Raw genomic sequence first — 13054 nt, forward strand, 5'->3', positions numbered from 1 at the left:
GTCACAAAGCTGGTAAGTGGCAGAATCATGATAAGAACCAAGTTCTCCTGACTCAGTTCAGAGTAGTTTCTAGCCGACAATTATCCCCCAGATTAAAAAACCTGTTTATTTTCTTGGTGTTGGACATTCTTTGGGTTTGGACAAATGTTAAATGACATGTATCCATCACTATAGTGTCAGAGTATTTTCACTGCCCTAAAATTCCTCTGTGCTCTACTTATTCATCTCCATGGCAACTACTGATCTTTTTTTTTTTTTTGTCTCCATAGTTTTGCCTTTTCTAGGAGGTTATATAGCTGGAATGGAGTAGTCTTTTCAGGTTGGCTTTTTTCACTTAGTAATATGTGTTTAAAGTTCCTCCATGTCTTTTTGTGGCTTGATAGCTCATTTATTTTTAGTGCTGAATAATATTCCATTATCTGGATGTACCACAGTGTATTTGTCCATTCACCTCTTGATGGACATTTTGGTTCCTTCCAGGTTTGAACAATTATGAATACTGCTATAAACATCCCGTGTGAAGGTTTCTGTATGGACATGTTATCAACTCCTTTGGGTAAATACCAAGGAACATGATTACTGGATCATGTATGTTTAGTTTTGTTAAGTAACTGCCAAACCATCTTCCAAAGTGGCTGTACCACTTTGTATTCCCACCAGGAATGAATGAGAGCTCCTGTTGCTGTACATCCTTGTCAGCATTTACTGTTGTCAGTGATCTGGATTTTAATAGATGACCCCCCCACACACTTTTTTTTCCCCTTGCCCTTGGCAGATGTCAAAGTTTTGAATAGTAACTGACTAGGGATCTGATGGTCCCTTAGGACTATCTGAGACAATGTTACCCAGATATTTTTATTGCTAACAAGTAGTACCATCAACTTGATTTTTTTTTTTTGAGAACTTTTATTGAGATAATTGACATACAATAAACTGCATATATTTAAAGTGTACAATTTGATTTTTTTTTCTTATTAGTAATGTATATATGGCAATCGCAATCTCCCAATTCATCCCACCCCAACCCCCTCCAGCCCTGGCTAACTTGATTTTTTTTTAAAATTTATTATTTTTGGCTGTGTTGGATCTTCATTGCTGTGTGCGGGCTTTCTCTAGTTGTGGTGAGCGGGGGCTTCTCTTCGCTGAAGTGCATGGGCTTCTCATTGCGGTGGCTTCTCTTGGTGGTGCATGGGCTTCAGTAGCTGTGGCGCGTGGGCTTAGTTGCTCTGTGACATGTGGGATCATCCCGGACCAGGGCTTGAACCCGTGTCCCCTGTATTGGCAGGTGGATTCCCAAACACTGTGCCACCAGAGAAGTCTAACTTGACTTTTAAAAAAATTGATTTTGTGGGTTTTTGAATATAGTCGGCTAGTGACCCAAGTTCCTTCCTCTACATCCCACTCTGGCTGTCCTGAAGATGTAAGTTCTTATTTTGGTCTCCCTGGTCTGCCTCTTGATCTAGCTGTAGACATATTTTAGCCCACAAGAAGGTTTAGCTTTCACTTAACCCTTAAGGTCCTGGAGTTGGCCCCATCTAGCAAGACATTGAAACTCATCAGGGGCCTTTTCCCCATCTGTCTGCTTTTCCTTTGTACGCAGTTCCTGAGCAACCCTATGCTTGTTCCCTGGGACCTGGATCCTCTGCTTCCTACTTCTAGTGTTGGGAACTTCCTAGCAATTTCTAGAACTTCCTAGCAATTTCTAGAACTTCCTTTGTCAGGATATGGTAACTAATCCTCTTCTGTTCCTGCTGAGAGTTTTAGAGTCTGTCAGAGGAACTTGATGGTATCGCAGAGCCAGGCTAACTGCAGACCGGTGCTGAGGGCTCTAACAGAGAACATACGTTTCACTGTAGCAACCAAAGGCTTGCTGTAACCCAAAGATTAACTGGGAGAGGTGCCACCACCATAAAGCTTGTAGAGTTTTTCGGAACAGCTTTACAAACGATTTCATTCCTGCTTGGTGACAGCCCAGTCAAAAATACCACTAATAGCACTTGCTGAGGTGAGCAGATGCTGGCAATATTTCATAATCTTTTTTCAAAAAATATTTATATATTTATTTATTGGCTGTGTTGGGTCGTTGCAGCGCATGGGCTTCTCTCAAGTTGTGGCACTCTGGCTTAGTTGCCCAGAGGCATGTGGGATCTTAGTTCCCTGACCAGGGATTGAACCCGTGTCCCCTGCATTGGAAGACGGATCCTCTACCACTGGGCCACCAGGGAAGTCCCCATAATCTGACTCTTAGAAGTAGTAAATCTTTGAGTTAAAATTACACGTCATTAATATGACAAAAAGGGGCATTGTTAAACCTCTTGTCTTGGTATCTTTTTTTCCCAGCAGCTGGAGGTGAGGACTACCTGGGAGGGACTCAACTTGTCTGTATGACCTTGGGCTGGAAGCGGTAGAGATGGGAGGGAGAAGTAAAGAAGGGTCTCCTGGAACTTCTTAGTCCCATCTGTATGCAAATCACTTAACATTATGCAAATTATTTTTCTGAAATTCAATTAGACTCCCAAGAGTAAACAATTTCCACTCCCACCACTGTACTTTCTGCCTCCTAAGTTCTCTTATTTGTCAAAGAGAGCTATTGTGTTTTGTGTCCTCCTGGGGAACAGGAATGGTAGATAGTCCCTCACTGAGGCAAAACCAGTTCTGGTCAAATACCTTGGGAGGTGCTGCTGGATGTAGCTAGGGAAACTCGAACAAAGCCTGACAGGAACTCCTGAGGTACAGAAACTCACACTGAGCTGTAGCCCACCAGGCAGACATAACATTCGCCATACTGCTTTTTCTGGACTCCATTCTCTTCATGGTTTCATGGGGCCTGTATTTCAGGTATGAGGACTATTGACTACAAACACTTTCTGGATCAAAGGCCCACAGTCCTCTTCTCTTCTTCACACATGCGCGCGCACACACACACACACACACACTCACTCACTCACTCTCTCTCTCTGTGTGTATATATATATATTTATATAGAGAAAATTTATATTTATATGTAATATATTTAAAAATAATATATAAAAATATATTTAATACTCTCAGATCTTACTACCTAAAATTTCTATTCACCCATACCTGTTCCTCGTAGTTTGGGATGGATCCCGGAGAACTGGGGCCAGGGATTGATTGGTCATTCATTCATCCATCCATCCATTCATTGACTCATCCACTGATTCATTCAACAAATATTTGAGTGATTACAGTTTGCCAGGAACTTTATTTGGCATTGAGGGAAGATACAAAGATGTGGTAGATGGTAAGAAGAAACGTAACATTTTTATGAGAATATAGGATACAGGGACCAAATGTGGGATGGGAGGGTGTGGCTGAGTTATGGAAGGCTTCCCTAGGACCTGCTTGGTAAGTTGGGAGTTAGCCAGTTAAATATAGGTGAAACATGTTCCCGTAGAAGAAGGGCATGGGTGAAGGCTCTGAGGATAAAGGAGTGTAACTGTTTTGTCATGAGTGGAAAGGAGAATGCGGGAGTATTTAGGAAGAGAGGTTGTCTGGGACCAGATCACACAGAAGGTCTTACAGACCGGAGTAAGTATTTGCCTTCACTGATTCATTCTCCCCATTCTTCAGGCATGCCTCCCTTATTGTCCAGGCGTTGAGGTTCTTCTACCTTTTATATTAGCTCCCTAGTCCCCAACCTTCAGTGAGAGGAGGCTACCGGTATCCCAGGACCAAAGATGGCTGTACAGATGGTGAGCACAGGGTTTGTCCACTTTATCAAGGGGGAACCGTTTAGGGCTGGTTCTTTTTTTTTTTTTTTTTTTTTTTAAGAACACAGATTTGACTTTATTGTTTTTATTTTTATTACTCTGCATTTATTTAATGTATCCTATTCATACTTTTGTACCAACTTTCAATATAAAATTGGTTTATATAAAATCATGTTCAGCTCCAATAAAACTAAAAAGATTACTTTTTAAAATGCAATATTTAAAACATTTTAAAATGATAATAAAAATCAACATGAATCTGATGACATTTAAAATTATCACGCTGTTCTCACAAAAGAGATCAATGCAAAATAGGTGTTGTCTGATGTTTTCACTCACAGTTTGTCTTCATCTCTAGTCTCAGGCCAACATTTTAAGACCGATGCTTTACCTATTCCTTGTAAAGACATTTAACTCATTGTTACTGCACAGTTACTTAAGCTATTTATGATTGTTCATAATTTAATCTTTCTAAAATTTCAGGTAAGAATCATATTCATTAATGCAAAATACTCTAATTTTTAAAATGTTATTATTTCTTATGCTGTTTTTGACTAGCCTGCTAAACTGAGTGTTTTGTGGATTAAAACAAAAAAAACCCCACCACTTCCACTTCTTAAGTTGATGAGATCTATGCAGCTTACAACCGTACCAGGTATTAAAACAGTAAGGCTTAACCCTCACCATCTTCGGGAATTTCCCTAGGATGGGTCAGCTGCCCACACTTGTACTTGCAGTTTATTGTACCCAGCAGTTCAAGGAGGAGCAATGCCACTCAAAGAAACCAGACTCCACGTTCATGTCTGTGTCTGTTTTTCCAACCTGTATAACAGTTGACTGTCTAAGGCACAGGCAAAAGGGATACAATGTTAAACTCCAGCAGGGCTGCTAAGGTAGTGACACCTACTTGTGCCCTGTAAATACTCTTTACTTTGGCAATGGCCCATGAGGTTAACATCTAGAGTTTTCAGCCTGATACAATGAAATCATTAATGACATTGAGACCAAACAATTTTTCCCACTTTTGCAACACATTGTATAAATTAAGATAACATCTGTTTACTTCACTTGCAAAGTCTCTATACAGTCGGCCCTCTGCATCCAGGGCTTCCACATCCATGGATTCAACCAACCACAGACAGAAAATATTGTAAAAATCCCAACTATTTACATAGCGTTTACATTGTATTTCAATTATTTACACAGCATTTACACTGTATTAGGTGACTTAGAGTATACGCAGGTTATATGCAAATACTATGGACGCTGCTGTATGTAAGGGACTGGAACATCTGAAGACTCTGGGGCTCCTGGAGCAGACCCCTGCAGATACCGAGGGGTGACTGTACACTAATTTTGCTGCAGCCTGTAAGATGTGTGTCATTTAGAAAACACAGCTGGTCACACACTGTTCTTTACAGACATATTCCTGTGAAGATGGAAATCAACATCTGTAGCATCAGTAGGTTTGATTAGCAAATTTAGGTATAACAGAGTGTACCTCTGATTCTCATAACAGTGATGTGAGTGGGCTACATGGTGAGCTGCAAGCCCCCGTCCACCATCAGGACGTGCCCTGTAATGTACGGAGACTCTAAAAGAAACACGACTGCATGGGCCACATCAAGGGGGTCTCCAAACCTCCCAAGAGGGATATTTTTCTTTAAATGTTCTTCTTTCAAGTCTTTCGTCATATCTGTGTGAACAAATCCTGGTGCAACTACATTCACTCTAATTTTCTTTCTTGCTACTTCTTTAGCAAGAGCACGTGAAAATCCAGCTAATCCTCCTTTACTGGCACTGTACACAGACTGGCCAGAATTGCCTTTTAAACCAACAACACTTCCCACGTTCACAATGGACCCTCTCTGTTGTTTAAGCATCGTCTTCACAGCAGCTTTACATGTCAGCGTGGAGCCCAGGAGGTTAGTGTGAAGCTGGGATAGCATATCTTCAGCATTTGCCCTTCTTAAGAGATTATCCCTGTTAATTCCAGCTGCATTTACCAAGAAATTAACTGGACCTAAATTTTTCTCTAGCTCTTCAAATGTATTTTGAACATCATGTTCTTTGGCAACATCACAGCTCAATGCCAAATGGTCTCCGCCCAGCTCCCTGGCCATGGCTTTGGCCCCCTGCAGATTCCGGGCGATGATGGCCAGTCAGTAGCCTCTCTGGGCCATCAAGAGGGCCACGGCCCTACCGATGCCCCGGGAGCCTCCGACCACGGCGCACACCCTGTCCATCTGGGACGGAGAGCCGCAGACCTGGGGGGTTGGGGGGGAGGAGGCTATAAGGGCGGGCCCTTCCCAGCGGCCTTCCGCCTTCACACCACTGCGACTCCCTCAAGCCCAAGCGCCGCCCGAGGCCTCCGGCTGCGAACTAGGGCTGGTTCTTTTAGCACAGGCAAACCAAAGAGCTCTGTGTTCCGTGAAAAGTACCCTTACAGACTTTATTTGCTGTCCAAAAAACTTATATGTAAATCATTTCTGCGAGGTGGGCTTAATTGTGCCAAGTCAATGAGGGAGTCGTACAAAAGGAGGGAGTCATAAAGTTCCTGCATCATTTCATAATAACTGGACCTTATTTTGTCTTATATCCTCATCACTGCTGTCTAGTATATACTAGCCACTTAATGAGTACCTGTTGAATGAATGAATGGATAATACCAATAATCTTATATTGGTAGAAGCCTGTGAGGACAGTTATAAATCTACAAACTGGTTCCTGGGGCTGTTGTGAGAGAACTGGGCTGACTGGAGGGTGGTTGATATGAGCCAGTAATGTTTTTCTTAAAACAAGCAGTGTGGGGTTAGGGCCCATCTGAGAACTCTCAACACCAGATTTATGGACTCCAGGCCTCCTGGAATGTGGTATCTCAGAGATTCCAGATGAAGATACCATATGTCATCCAGATCAGCTATGCCCATAATGATCTCACTGGAACAGTTACAAAATCATGTGTGTGTGTGTGTGTGGTAGGGGGTGGAGAGTGTGCATTTTCATGATGGAGAATTTATTTTGGTGCTACTAAGAAAAACATTATTAGAGCCATCAAATCTTGCTTCCGGATGACTCAAAGAAACTTCATTTTTAAAGATAGAAGAGGAAAGTAGGCATCAGAAAAGGAAAATACTAAACAATGGTCTTTCCACCGGGCGGTAGAATTTCGTGAAGTTTTTTACTCAACATTTCACCAGGTGCTAAGTGCTAATCCCAGTAAATCATTCTCTGAGTCATACTACTCCAGATGTCATTTATCTGTCCAGAGACAGTTGGGAGAGAAGTCTAAACTTGTTTGGAGAGGACAGCAGGGTAAGAGTGCCAGCTTCTGAAATCAGCTTCAATTGACTGGAAAACAGACTTCCAGAAGTTGAGCTTGCCTGCTCAGAAACTCTGTACAAAGGGTCTTATAGGACCTTTTGAGAAGTTGCCAGACTTGCTGCACAAAGGCAAGATGATGTGTTCAGGAAAGAAGAAGTTTGGAGTGATGGAGGCAGGATTGACTTTAGTTTTTATTTTTTGGGGGCTGCGTTGGGTCGTAGTTGCGGCATGCAGGATCTTCGTTAAGGCATGCAGGATCTTTTCGTTGTGGCGTGGGCTTCTCTCTAGTTGTGGCATGCAGGTTTTTCTTTCTCTAGTTGTGGTGCGTGGGCTCTCTAGTTGCAGCTCACAGGCTTACTTGCTCTGTTGCATGTGGGATCTTAGTTCCCCGACTAGGGATCGAACCCACGTCCCCTGCATTGGAAGGTGGATTCTTTACCACTGGACCACCAGGGAAGTCCCCAGGATTGACCTTGTATGGATAGACTAGGGGCTTCTTTCGTTGTATGCTTTGAGGATTTTCCCCACAAACGGGAATGTCTTTCACCAGTCTGCAGCAGGGGCCTCCTATTCCAGTAGCCAACCAAGTAACTGAAAGTCAAGTCACTGAACATCAATTCACCAAAAACTATCTTGCTCCATGATTAATTGGCCAAGTCACCAACTGACTGATTGTTTTTTGAAGTTTTATTATGCTGTGCTGCAGCCATCTTGCAGCCAGTATGGGGTGGGGGAAAAGTGTGGGGAGGGAGCAATGGGGAGATTCTGCCCCTTTGAGATAGTAGCACATTCTTCCTTCCTCTGAAATTGTTTAATTATTGATTCACTAAAGATGTGTTTTAATTAACTAAATTTTTTTATTAGTCAAAAGAAGCTAAGCTATACTGTGGTAACTGGTTAACCTCAAAACCTCAATGACCTAAAACAACAAAGGATTATTTCCCATATATGGTTGGTACCATTGCAAGCTGGGGTTGATGAGAAAGCTCAGATACTCAGGGGCCCAAGCTGATGGAAGAGGTACACAGGCTGATGGAGACACCGCCATCTTATAGTTATGCTATTTGGAACACATGCCAGAGAAAGAGAGGAGACTGGAGAATCATTAAGGACTTTTGATTGTTTCAGGCTGGAAGTGATACATGTAATTTTCCTTCACATTTCATTAGCCATAACTCATCACATGTTCCTACCTAACTGCAGAATGGCTGGGTCTGTTTTTCAGAAAGGAGAACAGGAATTGGTGGCCACTAAGAATATCAACACAGTATGGACTTACTAATTTTGGAGGCTTTTTTTCAGAGGCTTATTTTTCCCTGAAATTTCAGGTCTGCCGAAATGTGCAGCAGTGGTTTTGCTGCAGCTGGAGTTGGGTGATGGGTGAGGGTTGGCAGGAGACGCTGTGTCCCGTGGTAGAGGTTTAAGTGTCCTGTTCTGCCCGAGGAGGTAGAGCAGGCAAGACATGCTAGTGGTGACCTTAGCACCGCCCCCCAACATGTACACACACATGTATGTATACTCGCACATGCTCTGTGGGGCAGCCAGGAGAGCAGACAGACAGGGGGGTAGCTTTGAGTTCCAGCTGGAACTAACAGGCTTTGATGAATCATTTGGTGAAATGAATTTTAGAGAATTGCCTTTCAGTGATTTAATATCCAGTGAATTAACCGAAAGCCTGAAATTGTCAACGAGCTCTTTTTGCGTTTCTTCCTTTCATTTCTAAATTAAAAAAATTTTTTAATTTAGATTTTTCAGCTTCATTGAAGTATAATTTACAAAAACAATTGTAATAGATTTAAAGTGTACAACATGAGTTTGATACATGTATACATGGTGAGAAGTTTCCCACCACCAGGTTAATTGTGTGTTTCTGAATTTTAACATGAATTTAGCATGGGAAAGGATGTATAATTTTATTAGCTACGTGATAATAGGTTTAGTTTGGAAAGGATAGAGAGAGGGAATCCAGTATTGGGAGTATTTTGGCTCTGGTTGTGGGGGGAGGGGGAGGGGAGGGGAGGGAGTAGGGGTTGGATAGTGTTACTAGAAGGAGGGTGCAATTTTGTGGATGACTTTTCCTTGACCCAAGGCCTGGTCTCTGGGGGCAAATTTTGAAAGTGCAAGGAACTGAGCTTCTCTTTCAGTCATTTGTTTCGGAATATTGCTTTATATTGGAAGTTACAAAGACATATTTTCTACTTCATGTTGGTCTACAGCTAATAGCTCCTTTTATGTTAGCTGAAAGTACATTTTTATAACAAGATTTTTATTAAGACAATTTCGTATTATGACAATTTTATAATATTACAATGATTGGTATACTATTTTAAAAGTTTTTTATTTTAAAAAATAATTGTATATATTTAAGGCATATACCATGATATGCATTTACATAGTGAAATGATTACTACAGTCAAGCTAATTAACATATCCTCTCACATAGTCACCACTTGTTTTTTGTGTGTGTGTGTGTTTTTGGTTTTATTTATTTATTTTTATTTTTTTTGTGGTGATGGTCCTAGCAGATTTCTTGTATTGAGTACAGTATTATTAACTATAGTCACTGTGCTGTATGTTAAATCTCTAGACTTATTCATCCTACGTAACTGTAACTTTGTACCCTTTGATCAACATCTCTCCATTTCCTCGACCTCCCCATCTCTGATAATCACTGTTCTACTCTCTGCTTCTATATTGTCAACTTTTCCCAGAGTCTACCTATGGAAGATCATTCAGTTGTTTTTTAATTTGTGTCTGGTTTATTTCACTTAACATAATGTCCTCTAGGTTTACCCATATTGTTGCAAATGATGGGATCTCCTTTTTTTTTTTTTTCAAACCTCTTTATTGGAATATATTTGCTTTACACTCTTGTACCAGTTTTTGAGGTACACCAAAGTGAATCAGATGTATTTACACATATATCCCCATGTCCCTTCCCTCCTGTGATTCCCTCCCCCCTTCCCTGTCCTGGCCCTCTAAGGCATCACCCATCATCAAGTCATCAAGATCTCCTTTTTAAAGACTGAATAACGTCTATCAATCTCATAATTTCTTCATCTACTCATCCATTAACAGACATTTAGGTTGTTTTCTTATCTTAGCTATTGTGAATAATGCTGCAATGAACATGGGAGTACAGATATCTCTTCAAGGTACTGATTTGATTTTCTTTGGATATATTCCCAGAGGAGGGATTGTTGGATCATATGGTAATTCTAATTTTAATTTTTTGAGAAACCTCCTTCTGTTTTCCATAATGGTTGTACCAAGTTAAATTCCCATCAACCATGTACAAGGATTCCCTTTTCTCTACAACCATGGCATTTTTACAGAAATAATATCAGTCATTCTAAAATTTGTATGGAATCAGAAAAGATTCCAAAAAGCCAGAGAAATCTTAAGAAGAACCAAGCTGGATGCATCACGCTTCCTAATCTCAAACTATATTACAAAGCTATAATAACCAAAACAGTATGGTACTGGCATAAAAATAGAAACATAGACCAATGGAACAGAATTGAAAGCCCAGAAATAAAGCCACAGATATATGGCCAACTAATTTTCTACAGGCACACCAAGAATACACAATGGGGAAAGGATAATGTCTTCAGTTAATGATGTTGGGAAAACTGGATATCCACATGCAAAATAGTGAAAGTGGACACATCTCACACACAAAAACCAAAGAAGATATATACAAATGGTCAACATGTACATGAAAAAGTGCTCAACATCACTAATCATTAGGAAATGCAAATCAAAGCCACAATGAGATATCACCTTACATCTGTTAGGATGGCTGCTGGCTGGAAACACTTTTGTTCAACAGTATATTTAGAAGAGACCTTCCTTTATAGTAACTTGTCCAATGTTTTACACAGATATTTAAGTGAAATTATATGTTTGAATCTTATTTGTTCTCAGTTGTATCTCAAAATCCATTTCCTGGGTTAAACTGTATGAAATTGCTGATTTAACTGTTTTTGAGATGATAGTTTGAGCTCTTACTCTGTTTTGCTGCTGGTCTATCCATAGCTTTTTATAATGGAAAGGTCAATGGATGAAGAGTCAGGAGACCTTGTTGTAGTGTGAGCTCTGGCAAAAAATTAAGCTATGTGACTTTAGGCAAGTCAGTTAACTTCTCTGACATATTGGGGGGGGGCATACATTTCTACCTGTCACATATCCTTAATTCTTTCAACAGTTACTCACTAAATACCTTCTGCCCATCAGGTACTATGCTAGGGACTGAGCATGTGGTGAATAAGACTGGTGTGGCCCTTGCCCTCCTGAAACTTAGAGTCTTGTAGTTGATCACTGGGACATTTGGACTATCCTTTTCAGCAAGCTTTCCAAATAGCTTTGACATTTCATTAATTTAGGCTAGTCTGGTAAATGTTCTTTCCAGTGAACTAAATCAGTTTAAGATGAACACACTGTCAGAGCACTGACACTGACATCAGCCGGTTGAAAGGATCATGTCACCCATATCCAGTTAGCCTGAAAGCAGCAGCTATTTTGCCATCTTCTCTAGCTTTACTATAGCCTGTACTGCATCTGTAATAATCACATAGGGATCTGGACTTGGCAGTAGGCCTTTCTTTGAAATATCCACCCACATGCAAAGTGCCAGGGAGCTTCTTCGCACTAGCGTGCCATGGGTGTTGCCCAAGGAAGGATGAGTTTGACTGCAAAGTGGAGTCAAGCCATGGGGAAGATGCTTGTTTTATTTAAAATTAAACTTTGCTTAATTTAGAAAGTATTACCTACAATACAGATTTCAAAAGGTACAAATAGGTATACAATGAAAATTGATTTTCCTTTGAACTCCCATCCCCCAGCCTCCTTGATCCTGTCCTGAAAAACAACTACTGTTACCAGTATCTTTGTGTCTATTTTCAGAGTCTGACTATACATGGATACCTATTTTAAATCAACTTTAATGTTTATTCATACTTTTACAACTATTGAGCAGAAAACTCCAAGCAGTTGGTCTGCCTACTAGTTGACCCTGAAGCTTTGTTTGCTCTCCTACTTCTCTACATTTCCTGGATTGTTTCCCATTGTGCACATTTCCTGGATTCCGAAGGGGAAGACAGTGCTTCCCTAAGACCAAAGCAGTTCTCTCATCAGGAGAAGATTATAGATTCCTAATATACAGTACAAATACACCAATATTAATGTCAACTTAGTCTACTCTGGGGAGCACTTAAAGAAAAGTTCTGATTATTTCCAGGTGCCCTTAATTTCTGAGGCTGGGAATAGACACTATAAGGATTTCGTGAGGATTCTCTCAAACTGCCTTGGGAAGATGTGCAATAAGGAGAGGCTGCCTTACCTTGAGGGGAGGAAATATTAGTGTCAGTGCTGTCTCCCTGGAAGTCAGGAGAAAGCCAGAAATTGAGTGAAGATGTGGTCAGTTAATTACTTGAGAATTTATTCTTCGGGTGCTTTTAAAAAGCAGCTGAAGCATCCGTAACTCTGTGTAGTGTGGAGTGAGATTATTTTTCTGAGCAGCCTGGGGTCTTCGGTTTGTACCAGTAACCCTGGAAGAGCTTTAGTATCTGCTAATATTTCCTAGGGACCACTTTGGACCCCTGTTCCTATGGCTGAGGATCCAGCCACCTTCTAAAGATTCAGCCCTACCCTAGGATTTGGGACCAACATTTCTTTTTTGTGCATTTAAGGAGGCTTAGATCAGCAGCTTGGAGATTTGGCATCATCATCCTGGTTGCTAACCATTGCCTGACTTTGGGCCAGAGACGCCACTTGTGACTGGACGCCTCCCTCACACTCCAGTCTCTGTTTGGGCTCTTGTTATGTTTCCTTAGTTTCTCTGGGATTGCGATTCCTTGCCGTTCCTCCCAACTCCCCATTCCAGGCTTTTAAAGGATTCATTCATTCATTCAAAAGGTTTATTATTATTTTTCCAATTACTGTATTTCCCATGGGGGAGGTACTGTGCCAGATGCTGCCTGCTCCTGATGGGAGCT

General features: G+C 41.0%; 1 pseudogene; it reads right to left on the reverse strand.

The window, feature by feature from the left end:
* Positions 1–5002: 5002 nt before the first annotated feature.
* LOC130842175 (3-oxoacyl-[acyl-carrier-protein] reductase-like) lies at positions 5003–6052 on the reverse strand (annotated as a pseudogene).
* Between the last annotated feature and the right edge of the window lie 7002 nt (positions 6053–13054).

Source organism: Hippopotamus amphibius, chromosome X, assembly GCF_030028045.1.
Source record: "Hippopotamus amphibius kiboko isolate mHipAmp2 chromosome X, mHipAmp2.hap2, whole genome shotgun sequence".
NCBI classification, from domain to species: domain Eukaryota; kingdom Metazoa; phylum Chordata; class Mammalia; order Artiodactyla; family Hippopotamidae; genus Hippopotamus; species Hippopotamus amphibius.